General features: G+C 46.4%; 1 protein-coding gene across 1 annotated transcript in view; it reads right to left on the bottom strand.

The window, feature by feature from the left end:
* The window catches only part of LOC125946939 (epoxide hydrolase 4-like), a 64,374-nt gene extending 51,750 nt beyond the window's left edge, over positions 1–12,624 (bottom strand). The window contains exon 1 of the mRNA XM_049671143.1: positions 12,484–12,624. The gene's annotated coding sequence lies outside the window, so the exon portion shown is untranslated. The remainder of the gene's footprint in view (positions 1–12,483) is intronic.
* Between the last annotated feature and the right edge of the window lie 7,509 nt (positions 12,625–20,133).

Genomic DNA, 20,133 nt, shown 5'->3' with positions numbered 1-20,133 from the left:
GGCCTGGATAAAGACAAGCCGCCTCTTCTTTCCGGGGTTTTACGTGCCAAAACCAGTTCTGATTATGAGGCACGCCGTAGTGGAGGGCTCCGGATTAATTTTGACCACCTGAGGTTCTTTAACGTGCACTACAACGCAAGCACACGGGCGTTTTTGCATTTCGCCTCCATCGAAATGGGGCTGCCGGGGCCGGGATTCGATCCCGCGACCTCGTGCTCAGCAGCGCAACGCCTTAGCTGACTGAGCCACCCCGGCGGGAGACAAGCCGCCTCGTCCAAATACTGGCTCTAGACTCGAACAACCCTAACCAACCATTGTTGAAATTGTTGCCAAATACGCATAAATCGCGTTAGTCGGAAACAAGAGTCAGAAATAAATGTCGGCGCCTGTGTTTTGTATAATCTTTCTTATCTTCTCTGCGTTATTTTAGAAATGTCAAAAAGACGAGAGAGAAACGACAGGAAGAGGTCGGGAACTCAACGAAAACTGTGAATGCCAGGATGAGGTCAGTAACATCAGTTTCCGTATAACTGCAACTGGTCTTTATAATGTGGATGAAAATTTTTAATCTGGCACTTTGTTTCATTAAAAATTATTGCACTGGAGTCTAACAAAACCACCATATCTTGGTACTTATATGACGTGCCTAACGGCTGCCTCGAGGCTCCAAGTACCGGCTAAGCTGACGTATATAATTATAAACCCTGCTTAAACGCAGCCCACATGGGTACCAAATTCGGTAAATTGTTTCTCTACCTTCGTACGAAATCGGTGCCTTGATTTCAGGAAGCACAATTTTCTAGCTGAGGAATTGTTTGGCGTGCGGTATCACTAGTGATGAATTTAGTTCGGAGAAATTTAGTAAAACTAATTAAATTAAAGAAGAGGCAGAGTAAAAGTGAAAAGTGAGGTGATTGCCTTGGTTCTGGGAGAAACTGGGTGCTGGGAGTATCCTTGAAGTCAACTTTGTTGTGATTTTTGTAGATGCTTAAAGCAAAACTGCACGTTAATTGCATTTTATGCCAAAAGCCATGACGCCAGACATTATACTAATCAACTCACAAGCTGCCAGTAACAAAAAAAAGTACCTTAATTTTTAGTGTTACCATCCATGCGAGCAGTCCTTTAGTGTTCCTCGGGAAAATCAGATTTTCATAATCCACTAAAAGAAGTTCTCTGTGTGAGTCGAAGAAAATTCCGTGGGTCATCACTACGATTCGCGTTGAACCGGTAGGGGGCACTCTTTTGTCGATTTCTCGTGCCGAAATATTGTCGTCTTGCGTATTACACGGAAGACCTAACTCTCCTGCATAAAAAGTTACTGACGTGAGAGAAAGAAAATAATACATGAAATGCAGAGAGGTTAACCATAGTAACTGTCCAGTTGGCTACTCAGCAATGGAGGAAAGGGCAAGGACAGAAAAGTAGCAAGAAGAGAAGTTATAAATAAAAGCCGTCCCCACAAGCACAATGGAGTCAATGGACAACTAGACTTTTTCAATCAATGCCGGCTCTTTTAAACAACACACAGTATAACTTTTAGAGCTACTCGGGCGGGCGTCGGCTGGGATCAGGGTCTAAGAATTCTGTTTTCTTTAATGGGACAGTTGTGAAACTTGTAGGGAATGGCGCAAAACGTTTTTTTTTTTTGTGCATCGAAACGAGGACAATCGCAGATTAGATGCGCAGTTCTCTACTTGCATCCACAAACAATACACTCGGGCCTTAAGCCCATTTATATGAGAAAATAGTAGGCATTATGTCAACCTATAGAAGATTAATAAGAATTGTGTCTCGTCGTAGGAAGCGGCGTGGAAGGTGAAGCTTTAGATGGAGCTCCAGATATTAAAGCCACTGTTTTGTAACGTCAACTGATTTCTATTGGGATAATGTAATGCTCACGTGCAAGCGACCATTTTTTTGCCGCCGCATCCGCTTTTGACATCAGGATAGCAACGCAATTGACAATGTCATGGGCAGACTGAGTGGCGGCATCTGCTTGGTCATTTTCTTTTGTTCCCCGCAGTGATAACAACCATTGAAAAACAATGTCATGTGCTCTCTCGGATGCCAGATGGTAGGTTGCTGTTATCCACGACAAGTTCTTCGTGTGTTTCACGGAGTACTGCAGAGTCAACTCTGCAGGGGGCTGCCTTTAAATCGCAAAAGATGGAGCTTTTCAGGGGCGTTTCCTGATTGACTAGTTGAGGTGCTGCACGCAGGCAAGTTCGGTGGCCGCCGTCAATGTCAAGTGTGATGTGCTGAATTTTGTCTGAATAGACCTAGCCGGGAATAACACTGCAGCAGCTCAACTAGGGCGCATCGCAGAATCGCCGGTGTAAATATGTAAGTGGTCGCTGTGGACTTCATGTAGTAGCAGCAATGTAGACTCTTTCAAAGCTGCCGACGATATTTATGCCTTCATCTGGATAAAGAATGATAACACACTCAAGGTGAAAGTACCAACCACCATCGCGACGACGGCGGCTCTGCATAGACGTAATTATGTGTTAACTATGCGTGGTGAGTGGTGTTGAAACTAATACAAATTCGTATGCGGGCCTAGTTCCTTGGTTAGTACGCAACATGGCGAAGATATCTTTGCGATGTGCTGCTGTCGATGCGCACTTAAAACGTGCGCTTGTATACCTTGTAGTGTGCGAAGGTTCCTATCCCGGTGTCACCTATATAGCGCGGGTAGTCTGTATCGTAAGAAGTACACAATACTGGACGATATTAAGTTTCGACCCTAGTGACCCTCGACGTAAAAAGCGGGTCATTTGTCAGGTTTCCCCACCGCTTATTTCACTCTCTTGCTCCGCAAAAAAACAAAAACAAAAAAAAAAGAAAACTCCCGTCAAATGTTTCAGCAATCGATCTGACACGATTGCTGAAATCTTGCGCGAATCACAGAAGGCGCTTGACACGTTGGGGAAAGATTTACAAGACCTATTCGCAAAAGATCGCTGGGAGCACTGTATTTCTACGCAAGGGACTACTTAGGTGACAGTTTTTGAATACGGATAAACCAATTACTTTCTTCAAAATCTGGCCAGTTGAAACTTTTATGATACCGAGGCGTAGCTTTACCAATCGCTTGCTCAGATGCACCCCACAACTTTGGACGTATTCCGCAATGTTGTTTAAATGATTTGAATGCCACGACAAACCATTGCCGATGTTTTCCCGGTGCCTGGTAGCGTAAACATAGATTCGCATGACAATATGATCATTTGCTCGATTATAGCGTGGCATCTAGTTTGCCTTCGAGTTCAAAGACGCATGCCTTCGGAAATTTTGCGTAAAGATAATAATTTATAGATTGGGAAATAATTTAAGATCGCTCTCTTTAGCTCTCTAATGAATAGGCCACCTAGTATTTCCTGCAGTGATTAGGCTGTGACCAAGGCACATAGAAAAGTCGGATCTGCTGCAGCAAGCAGATACCACAGTGTGGTCTTTGTCAAATCGAAATCAGTTTAAATTAAAGACCGTTATAAAAGAAATTGTCAGAGTGAGAACTTGCTGTATTTCACGCGTGTTATGTTAGCCAGCAAATGCCTAACCACTTGGCACGAATGAATTATTTAAGGAAACCCTTGAAATTGTGTAAGCACCAGTGCATCGTGTCTCTCGCAGAATGTTTTTATAAAATCGGTAGCTTCGACACCATGCACGAAAATAATAATGAAAACAACAGTGCCTCTCGCGTACTGTACACTATGGGTATCGGTGTTGTGAGAAGAATTTGTAATAAGTGCACACGCGCTAGAATCGGACGCCTCTACAGCGACCACCACTACAACGAAATTATCTGTACAATGAAGGAGACCGTGTGTCCCACCCAGATTGCCACCTTTCATGTGTACGGTGAACGCCTCTACAGCGAAGGCCAATACAACGAATTTACCTGTACAACGAAGAAATTTAGGCGTCCCGGACGGCTAACTTGTTAGTTTTCGACAGCCGCTTTTAGCAGTGTCACCACTGTTTTCCTACAGTCGCTACTGAGTTGCGATCAGCGCTGTCAATAGCGATGCGCTTTACGAGTGTGCCGACCACAGCGAGTGGACCGGCTGCAGAACTCTGTGAATCGCTCAGCCCATACTCAGCTTTCTCCAACACGATCACAGAGGTTGACGGCTGAAGAATATGCCGAGGTCGACGTCAGCGTGAGTCGCTCGGAACTGACGACCTACGATGTCGCCGTGAGCAAGAAAGACGGGAAAGATGCGAAGGTCAATGAACAATAGTGATGAAGGGCCTCTAGACGAAGGATACGTTTTAACGACAATGATAGCATTAGCGACATTCTAACTTCTGCTGTCGTAGCTTGCACAGCCCTTAGGTTTGGGCGCGGAGGGCGCCTTAACCTCAGTGACATAAGGTCAGCCTCATCGGCAAACTTTGTAGCAGGAAGTGTGCAGAAGAAAGTTGGCTACTTCTTTCGCTGTCGTGCATTTATTTTAAATAAAGGGTTTATTTTGCTAAACATACTCAGCTTGCTTTATCGGCAGCGGTACGCCTGATCTTTACAATGAAGTTACCGGTATAATAACGGATTTCGGAGGTCCAGAGCCATTCGTTATCAAGGCCTTGGACTGTATACAAATGATTACAATAGAAATTATTAGAACTTGAAATGTTTAGAAGCTTCGTTTCTTTGTACTCCATATGTTTCATGGCAATAAATATTGACGATAAAATACATTTCACGTTCTCCTTGCGCTATAATTGGTATACGTTTTTTTTTGAGCATGTTCACATGTATTTTATGTGGAGGCATGCCAATGGCGCTTCTTCTCTTCAGAGCACACAACAATACCCAAATACGTCATCACCCAGTAACATTCCAAAAAAATATCTTGACATTTTTGTAACAGCTTTTGTTCTTTGACATCCGGTAGTACTGACGTAGGCAGTTGACACTGACGTAGACTCCATACATAATAATGCCTTTACCTAAACTCTGGCAGGTTATTCGCCTCAAGTATAGCAGAGACAAACATTGAAATAGCAGCCAAATGCATAGGCAAAATACTCTTTCGTTTCTGTGCCGACAAATACCTACATGTGCTGACGTGGTTTCTTCTAGGAAGAAATGTTAGGATTCGCTGTGGCTGTAAAGAATATATCGGCAGGCTTCCGCAAATTGTTTTTATTCTGAGCTTTGAGACCCTAGACGAAGGGGATTGATAATTTCGGGCTTGCATATAGCTTGCTGTTGAAATTTACAGCCCTGCTTATCACTTGAGCAAAGCCTTTTCACGTATGCACTTCTTTACTACCTGTGTGAATTTTGTGCTTTTGATGCCAGTGCCTTTTTACAAGGCCACTATCTGTGCGCAGCCTGTATCATATGTGTCTATAGGCTCCGCTCAGTGAAGTTTGCTGCGATTGCTGCGCCATCTGTCACAGCGCCGCCAACAATAATGAGATGGCCAAAGCGCGCGGGGTCGATTCGTAGGCACGGCGTCGATGGTGCTGTTCGGTCTTTTCTGGCGTTGAGACAATGTCATCCTTGAGCTCGACTAATTCTAATCCATCGACTGAAAGCGTACGGAAGAGGAACAAGTGCCGGTACTGCTGTGTAAAAGACTGCCACAGCCACGAAGGCCAGCCTGGCGTGAAATTGTACCGATTAGGCCGCCCGTGGGGGCAAGAACGACGGAAAAGATGGATTGTTGCTGTTCGAAGAGTTAAGTAATTGTGAAAACAGCGTTTTCCTAGTGTCATTGTAACTATATGCTTTAAGGTCTAGCCAGGTCTAGCTGCTTGAGGTTCTGCAACTGTATTTGTGTGCTTAGCACGGTTGGAAGTGTATGGAGCACGTTTTGCACAGCAAGCTTGCGTAGCGCGAAATTTTACGCGTGAATTTGTGCCTCAAATGTTCTTGTAGGCTGCATGCGAATCTTTGTTGATTTGCTTGCATGCGTGTAGTCCGGTAATTTACTGTTAAATTGCGTTTTTCCTGTGATACTTTCAGCGAAGTAAGTAAACTCTGTTTGCGTTGATTTTGGTGGTAGTTGTGGTGCGTGTAACATCTAAACTTCAAATGCCTTCACCAAGTGGCACCTGCCGTGAGACTGCTCGCTCTCCTCAGCGCTTTGTGGCCTGTTTGCCTCGTTTACCATCTCGTGAAGAAGTCATTCGGTTACTGCATGGGTGCTCTTGCTTGCGGCCGCATGCATAGGGCACGGTGTCGTCAGTATAAACTGCGTAGTATTCGCAACCATGCTCCTCTTGTTTTCTTCAGCGAGAACGACGGCTCGCTGTGAATGCCGAAGCAGACGAACAGGATCTGCTCCAAACACTTCGTGAACGGCGCAAGAAGCACGATAGCACGGAAACGTCGTACACTTGTTTCCCTTGCTGCGAGTGACACTTCGCCCTCAAGTCGATGCCGTCGGTCTCCTTCACGTCGTAAACGTGGCCCGCCACATGCAGCTTCTCTCGTTTGTCGAGTATAGGCGCATGAAAGTAATTTTTAATACAGCTTATCGGCCTAAAGCCGCAAAACAACACACGCGATATTTTTAACATCACGCGCGCGTTGGAACACGTTCAGTAGCTGCCGCGGGGGTCGGAGCGGCCGGCTCCGTGTTTCACAGTCCTATCACCATTGGCGCTGCACGGCGTTTTGCCGTAAAGCCCCTTGATGTTAGAAAGTAGCGACACGCTTTGATCTACGCCGCAACGCCCTCGCCGGCGCGGTCAACCTCCTCTTTTTCTCCCCCTCTTTCGCGGAGGCAGCGCATCCGCCACGCTGAATGGCTGCGGCGCTCGAGACTACCCCGTCAGGTGACCCTGACGTCACGAAAACGGCGCGAAACTTGCTTTCGCGCGCCTTTAGTTTCTCTCGCTCGCCATGAGCAGTCCAAGTGGTGGTCGCCCTGCCGCTCCGAACGTGTGTTTCCCAAGTTTTTCCATCCTTTCGTAGGAATCTGAGATTCGTTCTCCGTGAAAATACCTTGCGGCTGCGCGTTTCAATGCAGCAGCAGGCCAGAGAAAGGGCAAGCCTTATTTTATATCCCCCGAGGTGAACGGAATGTCGTGCGTCGGAAGCAGTGGCTCCATAACATCGGGAGAAGGGATTTCGCCCCTTCTAAGCACGCCGTTCTTTGCGAAGTGAATGTTGCAGCTTTCCTCATATTTGTGGATGAAGTCGCATGGAGATTTTAATGCTCTTCGCATAGCCGGACTCTTCGTTCAGTTTAATACAGAGCACCGATAACTGTGCATATAGTTTTTTTTTAAGTGAGTCGGCTGAAATTTTCGTTGACTCTTCGAGCCGTGACAAAGCTTTTTGTGTTTTCGCGCGTGCGTTAGTTTTCAAATGTATGTAATTTGTGAGTTAATGCCTGTAACTCACATTTTGTAGTTGTGTGCGTGTGTGTGTGTGCGTGTTTGTGTATGTGCGTGCTTGTGTGCATGTATGTGTGTGCGCGCGTGTGTGTGTGATCCTTGCGCCTGATACTTGTGAAGCCAAGGAACTATTTTACTCTTAATGCGTGCTTATTGTATCTTTGCAAAGTTTCAATACTGCGAGCATTTTTTTTCTTTATGTTGCGAAGGCATGAACCGCAATATATAGGTAGATAAGTGGTATTATGTATTATTCGCGCATGCTCATTAAGTACAAGCCACGCGCTTCTGATAATCTCCCTCAATTCTGATAAACTTGACATCTTGAAGTCTGTAAGTTAATTATCAAGTGCCAGTCTTAGCAGTTTCCGTGTAAGCAATCAGCCTTTTTTTTTGAGAGAGAGAGACTTAGGTTACTCCCAGAGGTGATGGAATGTAATTTCTCGTCGTTTTGTAGTGACGGAATACAGGCGCGTGTATAAAGTTCTATGTTGGCTGTTTCGCAAACACAGCACGTATTTTGCACAGTGGCATTGGTACAAAGGCTTTTGGCCCACTCATTTTGGCTAATTCACTTTAAGTAAACTATCACCTTTCGTCTTGGTTACCTTCTCTGAGCCTTTTAAGAGCGAAGATTGTGAACCAAATTCTCGTTTATACTCTACGCTGCTTATATTGTATGCACCCAATACACCTCCGCGTTACGGGCAACCCAAGTGGCGACGTAGAGGTAAACAGCTCAGCCACTGCTTGGTACTCATTTTTTCGGAGCGCTTCCGCTTGTATTTATCGAAGCGTCCTAAAAAAATGGCACGACGTTCTATCGGAAACGTACTTTCGTCATGACAGTTTCACAAGGGATAAATTCCCATACAACGCTTCATAGGGCCGAATAAACAAGCGCGCGCATTGATTCTAATGCGGCTGCAGCGAGCCACTGGAGGGTTCAGCGCCGCGCCGGCCCGGTGAGGGGGAGAAATCCGAGGAGAATTGAGGAGGAAAGCGCGCGCGTGGGGGAGAGTGTCGCTACTTTCTAACATCAAGGGGCTTTATTTTGCCGTATTCGGTTGTAGCGCCCTCTATTCACTAAAAAGAGCCTATAGACATACACCATGTTTGTAAAGAGCGGTAGGCACCGTCGATATATTTTAGGCCCTATAGCTACGTCGCGTAGGCTCCGCCCAACGTATGGCTCCGCCCACGTTCGCCGCCACCGCTTGCACGCGCGGATGGCGCATCTTTTTTTAATGGGGTGGGGGAGCTAAAACCACGATTTCATTATGAAGCACACAGTAGTGGGGGCGCCGGATTTAGTTTGACTACATGAGATTCTTTAATGTGCACCCAGTGCACGTTCTTGCATCTCGCCCCCATCGGGATACGGCCGAACGAGACGCTAGGCCTAGCTCGTTGACCGCCGCAGTGACTGCTGACAGCGCTTGCGACCTGGCCTGCTGCTCATCATTGTGCGCTTATTTTTGACAACACGATTAACGTGGGCTTAAATGAATTGGTTTTGTTGGTGTCGTTGGTGCGAATAGCAAACGAAACGTAGTACTTGCAAGCCAGCCGAGCCGCCTCGTTGAGACGGCCGATGCTTGGTTCCCGTCTGCGAGACCAAATGCCGTTCGCGCCAGTGGTTTAGTATACGGGACGCTGCTTTACGAAACACGCGCAAATTCGAGATATTTTTTTCTATTAAGCGCTATTTCATGTTAAGAACAAGCTGTAGCCGATTTCTACGTCGCCGTGAGCGGTGATAGAAGCGATCGCCTCGGTGATGGGACCGGCTAGGTACCGGCTCTACTGCGGCGACGCCTGTGTAGGCCCGCGCTATGTGAGCTAGCTGTTGTACGCAGCCGTCCGATCGCTCCAACTCTGTACTAACACTGTACATTTTGTTTCGCGCTCGAAATTTAACTGACACGTTTAGGCGCGTTTATGACTTCCACACTGCAATAAACGCAGCTGTGACCCTGCTGCCTGCGTATGTGAACGTGTGATAGGATATTTACACTGCTGGGGGCTCAATTCTTTGAGATGAAAACAAATTCGAATGTGACGTGTTTTGTGGGGCATCTGCTCGCTCGACCTACATTCAAGGCTAATCCTAATCTAGCTTTCCCACAGTGCGGCAAGCAATTATAATGGCACGCTAATAACTATCCTAAGATCGTATATGATCCTAAGATCGTAACGATCCTAAGATCGGCTAATGCATGCCAATCAAAATAAAAGAGAAGCTTAACGGTTACGAAATGTATTGCGCATAATGGATGATCTGGTATCATAATCTAACTTTCGCTTTTTACCGCGGTGGCCCATTGCTTGCGACGGTTTTCATCAACAGGAAACCTATGAAAACTTTAGTCTCTTGCGTATTTCGACGCAACTCAGCTCGTCCACATACTGCGTTTCTTTCATTGTAAAATCATAGAATAAAGACCTCACAGATGGAACCGCACAACCACCCGCGAAACCCAGCGGCTGCTGTGGTAGGCGCGACACGGGCGGCGGCTCGGCGGCGGAGTGCCTACCAAGCGAAACTAAATTCCGACGACAGCGCCACCGCATTTTCGTGACGTAGCGCCGTGGTGTAGGTCTATAGCGTGGTGAGGAGGCGCTATGAAGTGCGTTCGCGCTCTATATGGGAAGCAGTGTAATTTAAAGATAGTATGCATTGTTTGGTTCTCAGAATGAGCTACAAAATTACGGCAGAAGCCATCTCATGATGACTGTCGACATTAATACGTTAGCATTTAATCAATGCAGCGACACAACATATTACCACCGTCGAAACGAGTTATGTATGAGGCATGTATAGCAGCGGGAGTCCTCTTTCGCGCTTCTGCGATCATGATGATGATTTATTGGCATCCCCTTTCAAACAGGGCGGTGAGAAGTGGTCACCTAGCCTCCTTGATTTAATCATGCAACAGGTTCTCTATGAACACTCGGCGCCATCCAGCGCCGCCGAAAAAAATTGGAGGAAACTTAAGCTTCGCCTTTAAGAGTGGGACGCGATACTATTCAAAGATCCATGAATGCTTATCAGGATTCCGGCAACTGCAGCTTTTTTTCTCTACACTTCGGCCTCTGCGCGCCGCTGCCGTTTTACGCTGGCGAGGAGGCGAGCGCCATCTGGATGGTGTTTCTGCAAGCAACCTACCCTGGCGCGCCGCTGTATGAGTGTTAGAATTGCTGGAAAAGCGGTTTCTGGTCTGAGCTTCATCGTAATAGAATTAAGTTTTCTGGTATATTCAAATTAAAATCCGACGCTATTATCCAACGCGTGGATAATAACCCGACGCTATTAAAATCCAACGCGTGGTCAGGGTGGTTCAAGATGATTTTCTCAGCCGTGGACGCCGACGCCGAATTTTCTGCGACACGGGGCCCTTAACGCTATCACGTTAATACATGGCGCGCAGGTGCGTGCGAACGTCAATGAGCGCATCATGTAGCCACCAGGCTCCTCTTTCAAAATTCTTTCTGGGCACACCGCACCATTTAGTGGCACTGCCGAGAAGTCCATGCGCGGCGTGCCGGAGCTTGCACACGCTGAGAATTGTTCCCTCGCTTGCCGTGCACATCAGTGGCACATACTCAGTGACCCAAGTTAGCGAGAGGCTCAGTGAGGTGCAACACATAACCAGTGAAGTTGTGGCGCAGCCTCTAAGCGCATCGGATTCCTGTCCTTAAGGAACACTTGTGACGTGAGTTCGATTCCGTTCTGGATCGGATGAGCTTGAGGGACCTTTTTCGTCATAGTAGAATGGAAAATTCTCGGTGGCACATACATAGTTACCCAAGTTGGCGCCAAAGACATTCGTTGACGAGCGGCGGACACCTGCTAGCGCATACCCAGTTGCCCAAGTTGGCATCAAAGAGATTCACTTGAGACCAGCACAGACCGAGTGTAACCTTCCCAGTACTGCAAGCCGGCGTCAAACAGTTTCTTCGAACAGAGGTACCTACTTAGTTCCGCATCTACAGTGATGCATGTCGGCGCGAAAGAGGTTCGTTGATGATCGGCACGGATGTACACATTGCCAAGTACTAAGCGACCCAACTTTGTCTGATGGCTGGTCTCGGACCTAGTTACTTCAGCACAGCAGCCTAATGCGGCCCGCACTCGACTACTGAATACCCAATCACCCAAGTTAGCGGCGAAACGGCTATATACCACGAAAGAGAGACTCATAGATCCCGGAAAGTGCGTGGATTATCCTATGAATGTTAACGCATTAACAAGGGGACGCGGTTCCATTTAGCATTCATCGAAACTTTTGGTGGTTAACGTAGCATCTACCTGTCACTGGAACTTTCGTGGAAAGCAAACCGCTGTGAACGACGGGCAGCCAAAAAAAGCCGCCCTTTACTCTTACCATGGTCCCTCTGCTCTTACTTAGCCCTTTGGACTTGCAGTATTGCAGATCGATGCTGTTTCCCTCAATCCGGTAGGAGAAGCGTGACTGTCGGTGCCTGACGTTGACGTTGACGTACGCTAAGTATCAATGCTATTGCGAATAGGTGTATTTGCGATAAGAAGCAGAAACGCTGATCGGAATTTACCAGCCTGCGTTCTCGACAGGCGTGATGGAGGCTGCGCATGCTGGTTTCCTGTGTGCAGATTTTTTAACTATTTCACGTGAACTGATACAAACACAACCGCCTGTCACGACACCAGTTACGTAATTGACAGGACCATGTTTATCGTAAGATGTCAACTACCACCAAATAAGCTGATAGGATCTGCGTCGGATCCTGCAAGCAGAATACCGTCGCCGTTCGTGTTGTTTGCAGGCGATTTTGCAACTTTTCTTGTTTTATACACAATGTGTAGGAAGAAATAGTAAAAATAGGCATTCTAATATTCTGCGGTCTTACGAGACATTTGCTACACGAAGGTTCTATTGAGATCGCGCTGGTAAATTCGAACACACATGTTACAATCTTTTACACATTGGAAAATGCGAATAATTTAATAAAAATCATGCTTAAAGAATATTCTAAGCTGCTCTAAGTCCCTCCTCACACTCGAAAGTCGCAAGTGCCAAAACTGCCGAAGTCAGTCTTATGGAATACGAAAATAGAGAAATGAAGTTATTTACTTACTTCGTAGCCAGGAATTGTTTAGCACCTTAAGCTTTGTGAATCGTTTCAGTGAGCCAGTTTAGCTCAAGCCAGCGGCTGGATGGGTTATGTTACTCGCTCTCAATGCTGCGATCGCATAGATTCGCCCAAAGAGATAGCTGTGGGGAAGAGCAATGAATAACTTTTGAGTGTCTTGTGACCTTTATTTCAACAGAAGGCAAAGATCGAATATAGCTTGCTTGCTTCTGGAGCACGTGCACGTCAAGGCAAAAGGAGACGTTTCGACATGACTTTGAAAACTGTCATGGAAACATGAGGCTTAGACACATTCTCAGAAAAACAGGGTCGATTTGAGACCGTCAGCAATGATATTTCTTTATAATATCTTAAAGGTAACAATATTGCTACGGCATGGTCCGGGCAAGTAAAATAAGACGACGTACGCCAGCTGTGGGCTTCTAAATGTTATCATTATTTTGCCTGTAAATAAATACCCTTTACTCGTAACATATTTTGCTGGAAGTGCTGTGTAAAAATTTTAGTAACTATATATTCGCCTAAGCTGTCAACTCACAGATTCTTTGAGGTATTTCACTACCTTTCTCTATGAAAATGTTTAACACACATTTATTTCATTGGCTGTTGATTGTTGTCACTACACCCCACCAAAATCAAATTGAAATACTGCCTACAGTCTGTACACTTCCTAAACACACTCCAGAAACATCCTATGAACAACTGGTGGCCGATTTTAATTGAAAACATATCCATAGACACTCTGCCAACTTATTGCAAACTGTCTAGAATTTTTTTAGACTTCTGAGGAACATTTCTAAAGTTCAGACATAGGAAGTGTGCAAAATATCAACAATTTACTAACAATTTCAAAACGCACCTCCGTATCGTTTAGTTAACATTAGACCTTTTAATTAATGAAGGTTTATAAACTTTCACTCAACCTCTTTTAAACGTTCTACAAACGCGACTTTAGGCATCATCGTGACTTTATCAACTATTTTGAACCTACGAACTATTTCGAAAGACGAAGTAGTGGTTCTTGGCAGAGTGTTGTTTTTCTACATCTGTCTATTTCGGTGAAACCACTAGTGCATCTATTATTCCTCGCGCCCTGTTCGGTGGCGATAGAACTGAATCGTCTCGGGCATCTGCCGGAAACGGTGGCGTGAGCGACGGCTCCTCCTGGAAACGGACCCGGCTGCTGAGTGACAGCAACAGCGAAGGCACCCTTGTCTACTCGCTCAGCAGGGAGGACCCTTCGGACGACAATGCCTTCGAACCTGTACGGAGCCGCAGAGCGAAGATAAGGAACACGAAGACCTCTTCGTCCTCCTGTACACAAACTGTTGGACCCACACGGAGCCCCGATGCCAACACCATCCTATTTATAGCTGTGATACCCAACGATACCATGTAGCGACTTAATAGGCATTCTGCTTCAATGCTGCTGGAGACCACGGTACCAAAGCAAATCACGGACATTAGAGTGAACACCCTAAAAAATTGGCCGCATATCTGCCTGCTTCGCTGCAAATGGCTTCCAAAGACGATAGTCTTCTGCCGCCCCTGATACGTAACACCCTCTCTTCTCCCCCCTCCCAACCCTCACGCTCTATCCCTCCCCTCTCACTCCTCCCATGATGCATGCAAGGAAGGTTTTGCTGATTTCAATTCAAATTTTCCGCGTTGCCCTGCTCTCGCGCCACCTGTTGGGACCTTTTATTACTGTTGGCTTAAAGCCGGCTACAGAGCCGCGGCTTCAGTCGGCTTGTTATTAACGCGTAGAGTCTCTTCGACACCTTTTCTAACGCGTTGATTTTTCATTACCTACGTAAAAACCAGTCCAATGTGTATTCTTAATTAAATTAACGCTGCGGATCACGGTTATGTACATATATTTTGCCTCAAATAGGCCTGAGGTTTAATTTGCGCTGTTTAATGTTGCCGTGCATGACCCCGTGCCACCAGTGCTAGTAGCTAGCTTGGTTTGTTTTGGCCGGGCAGTTGAATCGAATGACCGAGAGACAGACAGAAAGACAAAGTTTTTCGCCTTTAAAATGTGCTGGCAGATGATGTTCTGCGTACGGGTGCTCTTAGCGCTCTACACAAAGTAACAGATCTTGATGCCATGCAGCTTCGCTCTCACATCCCGCTGGGCAGTGATGTCATCACCGGTGTAATTTACGACACAGATGTGTCCTCCTCAGCAATGACTTGCCGTATCTGGTTAAAGCAGCGAGTCATCTCGCCATCATTGTTGATGTGTACCACATGGGCAACTGTCTCCCGTGGCACGTTAACGTGGCCACTTTGTCAACCTCGCCGGCCTTTCATTCTGAAGCCTCTGCAATGACGCAACCGTATGAAACTCGAACACGTGAGCAGCGTCTGTGAGAACTAAACAATGTGCCCCCGCTGCGCTGAGCCATACGCCGCGGATAATTTTACCGCCAATGTCGAAACTGCCAAGGACCTCTTGAGGCTTCATCGAATGACTGCCCCAAAATTATGAAAAAAATGGCTTTCCTGAAAGAGGTAATTCCTGTCATCGAGAACCGCCTCTAAAATTAGGAAGCAACGTTCCCATCGCCGACGTTCTTCAAAGATAGCTTCTGCGTCGGTGACGTGTATGCCACGTCCAAAGTCACCTCCTCCTCTACCACCCAGGCCATGCACATTAGAAAGGTCTACAAAGCACGAGAGTGCCGTGAAGAATACGGGCACCGATGCCTGGCCTGCATTTACAAACCACAAGCAACTACCAGCGGAATCGCTGCACGCCGATGGAAGTAGACCACCCTGGGCATCTCCAGCCGGAGAATTGACTGAGCAGGATCGATGAGTGGTTATAATCGTGCGATTATCAATGAATACGATTCGCACGCCACTGTACAAGCTGCATGGTACCACCAATTCAAAGCGCATTACAAATACTGGATGCAGTGAATCCAGTGCTTTCAAGCCTCGTATGAGCACCATGGCTTACCCAAGACTTTGTTTTCGCACTGAAGTTAGGAGTGCGACTATTTTTCAATGGAATGCCAGAGGCTCGGAATCCCGCATCTCGGATTGGCGCCAAATTGTGTTTTGTCAATTGTAAAGAAGTTCTTTTGGACAATATTTCACTCTTTGCAACATCTACCCATCAGGGCGGTTTCACTGTGAAATACAGAAATACATAATAATGGGAACGGATGGACTCTGCATCATCATTGGTGACTGCAATGCGCATCACTTGCTTTGGGGAAGCACCAAGATAAACTCCAGCGGGCGGAATGTTGTGTCACTTGCCTCTGATTACGACCTCTGCATCATGGACGATGGTAGCCCCAAGTATCTGCGGGGTCATACGTATAGCAGCTGCCTGGATTTGACTTTGGTTTTCCGAAGGTTCACACCACAAGTTAAATGGTTTTGCAACATCCAGATTCATGGGAGTGGTCACATTCGCACCTACTTAAAGATTAATGGCCTCACTGAGTCTTTCTCTCGTGGTGTCTTGAAGGCAAATGACTTAATTGTGTATGTCGCGTATGGGAGAAGCGTGTCGGGGAGCTTTCGCCGGAACGTAGACAATACCATCGCAGAAGCGGTGCATACTGCCAAGTGTTGATTATAGCTGTCGTCAAACCGAAAGAATTTTGCCATTGAACTTAAAAGAAGATACAGCCGCACTAAATCACCTGATGATCTCAGAGACGCCCGACGCATTCTAAAAAAATTCAGCGCCGCATAAACAAACTAGACAGTGAGCAATGGAAGACATTAGGTGAATCACTGGACCCTCGAAAGTGGCTGTCACCTATGTGAAGTACAGTGCGTGGTCTTCGTTCACCCCCACGACAACGACAACCATTTGCAATTTTGGCCCTCCATCTTCACCAAACTATGCTTGATGTGGCGGAGGAATTCTGTGCGGGAGTCAATCGTAAGCCTGTAAACACCAACGCCCACGTAAGTATCCCTCCTGTGGCTCTGATACCAGAAATATACGTGCCTTTTACCATGAAAGTACTCGAATCTACCCTGGCTGTCTCTAAACGATCATTTTATCCAGGCCCTGACGGCGTCACTTATGCTGCCCTGGGACACCTTGGGCGAGAGTCAAGAAGAGTGCGTCTGAACTTTTTAACAACTCAAGCCATAAACGTGCAGTTGCCCCCCAAGGGAATTTAAATCGGTTCGTATCATTACCAAAGCCGGCAAAATCTACGTTGCATTTGGAGGCATATCGCCCTATAGTTCTGGCCGGCTGCATCGTAAAGGCGATGGAAAGGATGGTCCTTGTACGTCAAAAATGGTATCTCGAGCATTTAAAATATCCACCCCGTTTCCATGGCAGGCTTTGTCGGGGTCGTTCGTCAATTGACAGCGTCATTGATCTCCCAACGTTTGTGCAACCGGAGAAAACCCGTAAGCGCATATCAGTTGCGCTCTTTCTCGACGTGAAAGGCGCGTATGACAACGTTGCACATAACGCCATCCTGAAGTCCCTCGAGACTAGTGGAATCGGTGGCCACATGCGTCGTTGGTTATCCGACTACATAACTTGCCGGTTGTTTTTTGTGCAAACAGAAGATGGCCCCACAGCTGGACACTACACATACTGCGGCGTGCTCCAAGGATGAGTACTGAGTGACATGTTCTTAAATATTACACTCATCGGAATAACTGAAGTTTTAGCACAACAGTTTACCTCTCCATATACGCAGATGACATTTGCCTTCGGACTCTTGCGGTTACTTGCCTTCAGGTACGTGCACAATTGCAGCGGGCAGCAACCCTGAAATCAGCATACTTTCAAACACAAGGTTTGGCTGTAGCAACCGAGAAATGTGCATTGATTACATTCACACATAAAACCTATGACGCCATGCCCACTCTTCATTATGGACACACTATCAACTATAAAAAGACCAATTGATTTTTGGGTGCAACGGCCGAAATCTTTTCAGGAGCCATCATTGCGCGTACCTAAAGAAATAACTGTCGTCGATTGCTCATGACTGTGATTCATGGGCGGTAAAACAAGCGGCACATCTGCACGCTCAATGCTTCTGTTGTAGAGAGCTCTATTTCTAGGATTTCTATTCTACAACCTTGCAGTATTTCCCAGTACTTGCAAGTTCAATGTTCGCTCATTGCAGAGCTTACAGGGCCAAGCATTGTACACGTGTTTAGGAGTTCCTCAATGTGTGTCCATACCTGCAACAATCGTGTTCGCCAGAGACCATGCCATCCGAACATATATTGCTGCAGATTGTCTCGGGGCGCATATTCTTCATCCATCCGTCGTCCCCGATCACCACTTGGCGTTCTCGCCCTCGCAGATACCTTCTGCCTCGTTCTCAGAAATTATCGTCACTCATCCAGGCTGTCTTCCATCAGGATACACACCGGCAGCAGGGCCTTCATTTACATTGAGGTGTCTCCAACAGCCTCAGGTGCGCCTAAGTATTTCGGGCGTGAAGAAGAAGAACTATCACCCAACAAAAGCACTGAAACAGATCGCGCTGCTATTAATAAATGAGACGTACGGGACCGAATACACAAATATATTGTTAGTTTGGTCTTATCTACCATCTCTTCAGGTGCCGTTGTCGCTCCGGCTACGAAAACTACAGTCAAACTCAAACTGTCACACATGACAAAATCAACAGCGGCAGAGCTTGTTGCCTTGCGTTCTGCTGTAAAACACCTCCTGCAGGAGACACCTCAGAAATGGGTCATCTTTTGCGACTCTAAGGCAGTACTTCAGAGTCTGCATTTTGCGCTATATGAGAGGACTCATGAGTAGCTAGTATATGAGATAAGAGAAGACCACCTTTAAGCTATCGCTAAAGGGCATGAAATTATATTTCAGTGGATACCGGCACATACCAGCATTGCTGGTAATGACCTCGCCAACGAAGCCGCCCGGTCTACTCATCTAGAAGGCCGACCAGTCCCAATCCCCTTATCCAGAACCGACGCCATAAGAAAGCTTCAATTGGTGGCTAAAACTATGACCAAAAAATATTGCTCTTCTCGCAACCTCCCAAAGTGTCATCTTCATGCACTTGATCCATCGCTACACATGCACTTCATCCGTCCCACCCCTGTTGATACTTTTTTTCTGATCGCGCGAACGCGACTTCCTTCGGAAACTAACTCCGTGGTCCACCACGTGTTAGCGCGATGTGGGCCTGTCTTTATCCGACTAAATGTGTGGAGTGGAGGGGAGCGCTAATTTATTCATGCGGTAGCAATCTTAGGCTACTTCACGCACTCTTCGGGGGTTATCTAGCTATGTTTGTACCTATGTATCTATCAGTATTGTTATCCAGCCGTTTCCCCTCTACCTGGGTAATTGGGGAGTCCGTGGTCGAATGGGTAACGTATCGGGCTGCTATGCTGAGGCAACAAGGCTCAATACCAACCATGAGACCAACCTGGATCACTGAGTGTGTGTACATACGTGCCCCTCTTGAACGAACGTCTTTCACGCCGACGCCGACATGGCTGAATGTAGATGCAGCCCTAGATAGGTACCACTTTTCCAAATAACCCTTTGACGCCGACTTGGAGCACTGGGTATGTGCCACTCGGTCCACGATTGTCTTCAATGAACCTGTTTGATGCAAACATTGGTCACTGGGTGTGTGCCAGCAGGTGTGTGCAGCTCTTCAATGAACGCCTTTGACGTCATTTTTGGTAACTAGGTAATCGCCACTAGGAATGTGCTGCTCTATAATGACAAAAAATATCTCTTAAATTTCATCAATGCTCGGCAGAATCAAATTGACGACACAGTGGTTCCTGTGTCGTCAAAGGACAGTAACCGAGATGCTTTAGCAGGCTGCGCCACAAATTCGCTGAGTACGCACCGCTTTTAAATGAGCATCTCGGCAACTTAGGTCACTGATTATGTGTCACTAGGTGGGTGGCAAGTAAAGACAAACAATTCTTAGCGTTCGCAAACACGGCGCGCCACGCTTCTTGTCTCGGAGGCAGCGCGAGGACAACTCGGCAGCGCCACCAGATGGTATTGATTGATGGATATTGTTTTTTGTCGCAAGGGCCAGAGATGACCAAAGAGCGCCATGACACTTGGTGATGAATGGCAATGACAATAGTGGAATATGGTGGAAATCGAGTGGCTGTATATTGGCCCAAAATATTCGCTGTAAATTGTGTAAGATATGTATCTATTAAAATAATGTCAAGAAAAAGTGAGTCTTAGGGTTATAAAATTACGTTATGAAGAACTAGTTACTAAAACTTGATAATTATAGCAGCACTAGTGCCTCCGCAGAGTCCTTTAGCGCAAGGGCTGCGAGGCATGTGCTCTGTAAGTGACTGCATTGCAGCTACAGCCTCCAAGGAGAGGCAGTCCTACAAATAGACAGATTTATGTGGCATTTGTTTCTGCTAAGAACTTCAGTACTGATTTAAAATTAAAAAGGGTCACTGCTTAAAAAGAGCACTGGGTGCAAAGGTATATTATGACGGACCAGATGGCGTGTCGTGTCTAAAATAGACACAGCTTTGCCCGAAACGCGAAGCATGGATTGCGATAGCAAATTAGTAGACAGCTATACGAAGTATGAATAGTAGCTTTATCAGCCATCTAAACTTGGAAATATTCGCTTAGTAACTAAATTAACAAGCATG

The sequence above is a fragment of the Dermacentor silvarum genome, chromosome 7 (assembly GCF_013339745.2).
Source record: "Dermacentor silvarum isolate Dsil-2018 chromosome 7, BIME_Dsil_1.4, whole genome shotgun sequence".
NCBI lineage: Eukaryota > Metazoa > Arthropoda > Arachnida > Ixodida > Ixodidae > Dermacentor > Dermacentor silvarum.
The sequence above is the reverse complement of the archived record's forward strand: the minus strand, read 5'-3'. Positions and strand labels throughout refer to the sequence as shown.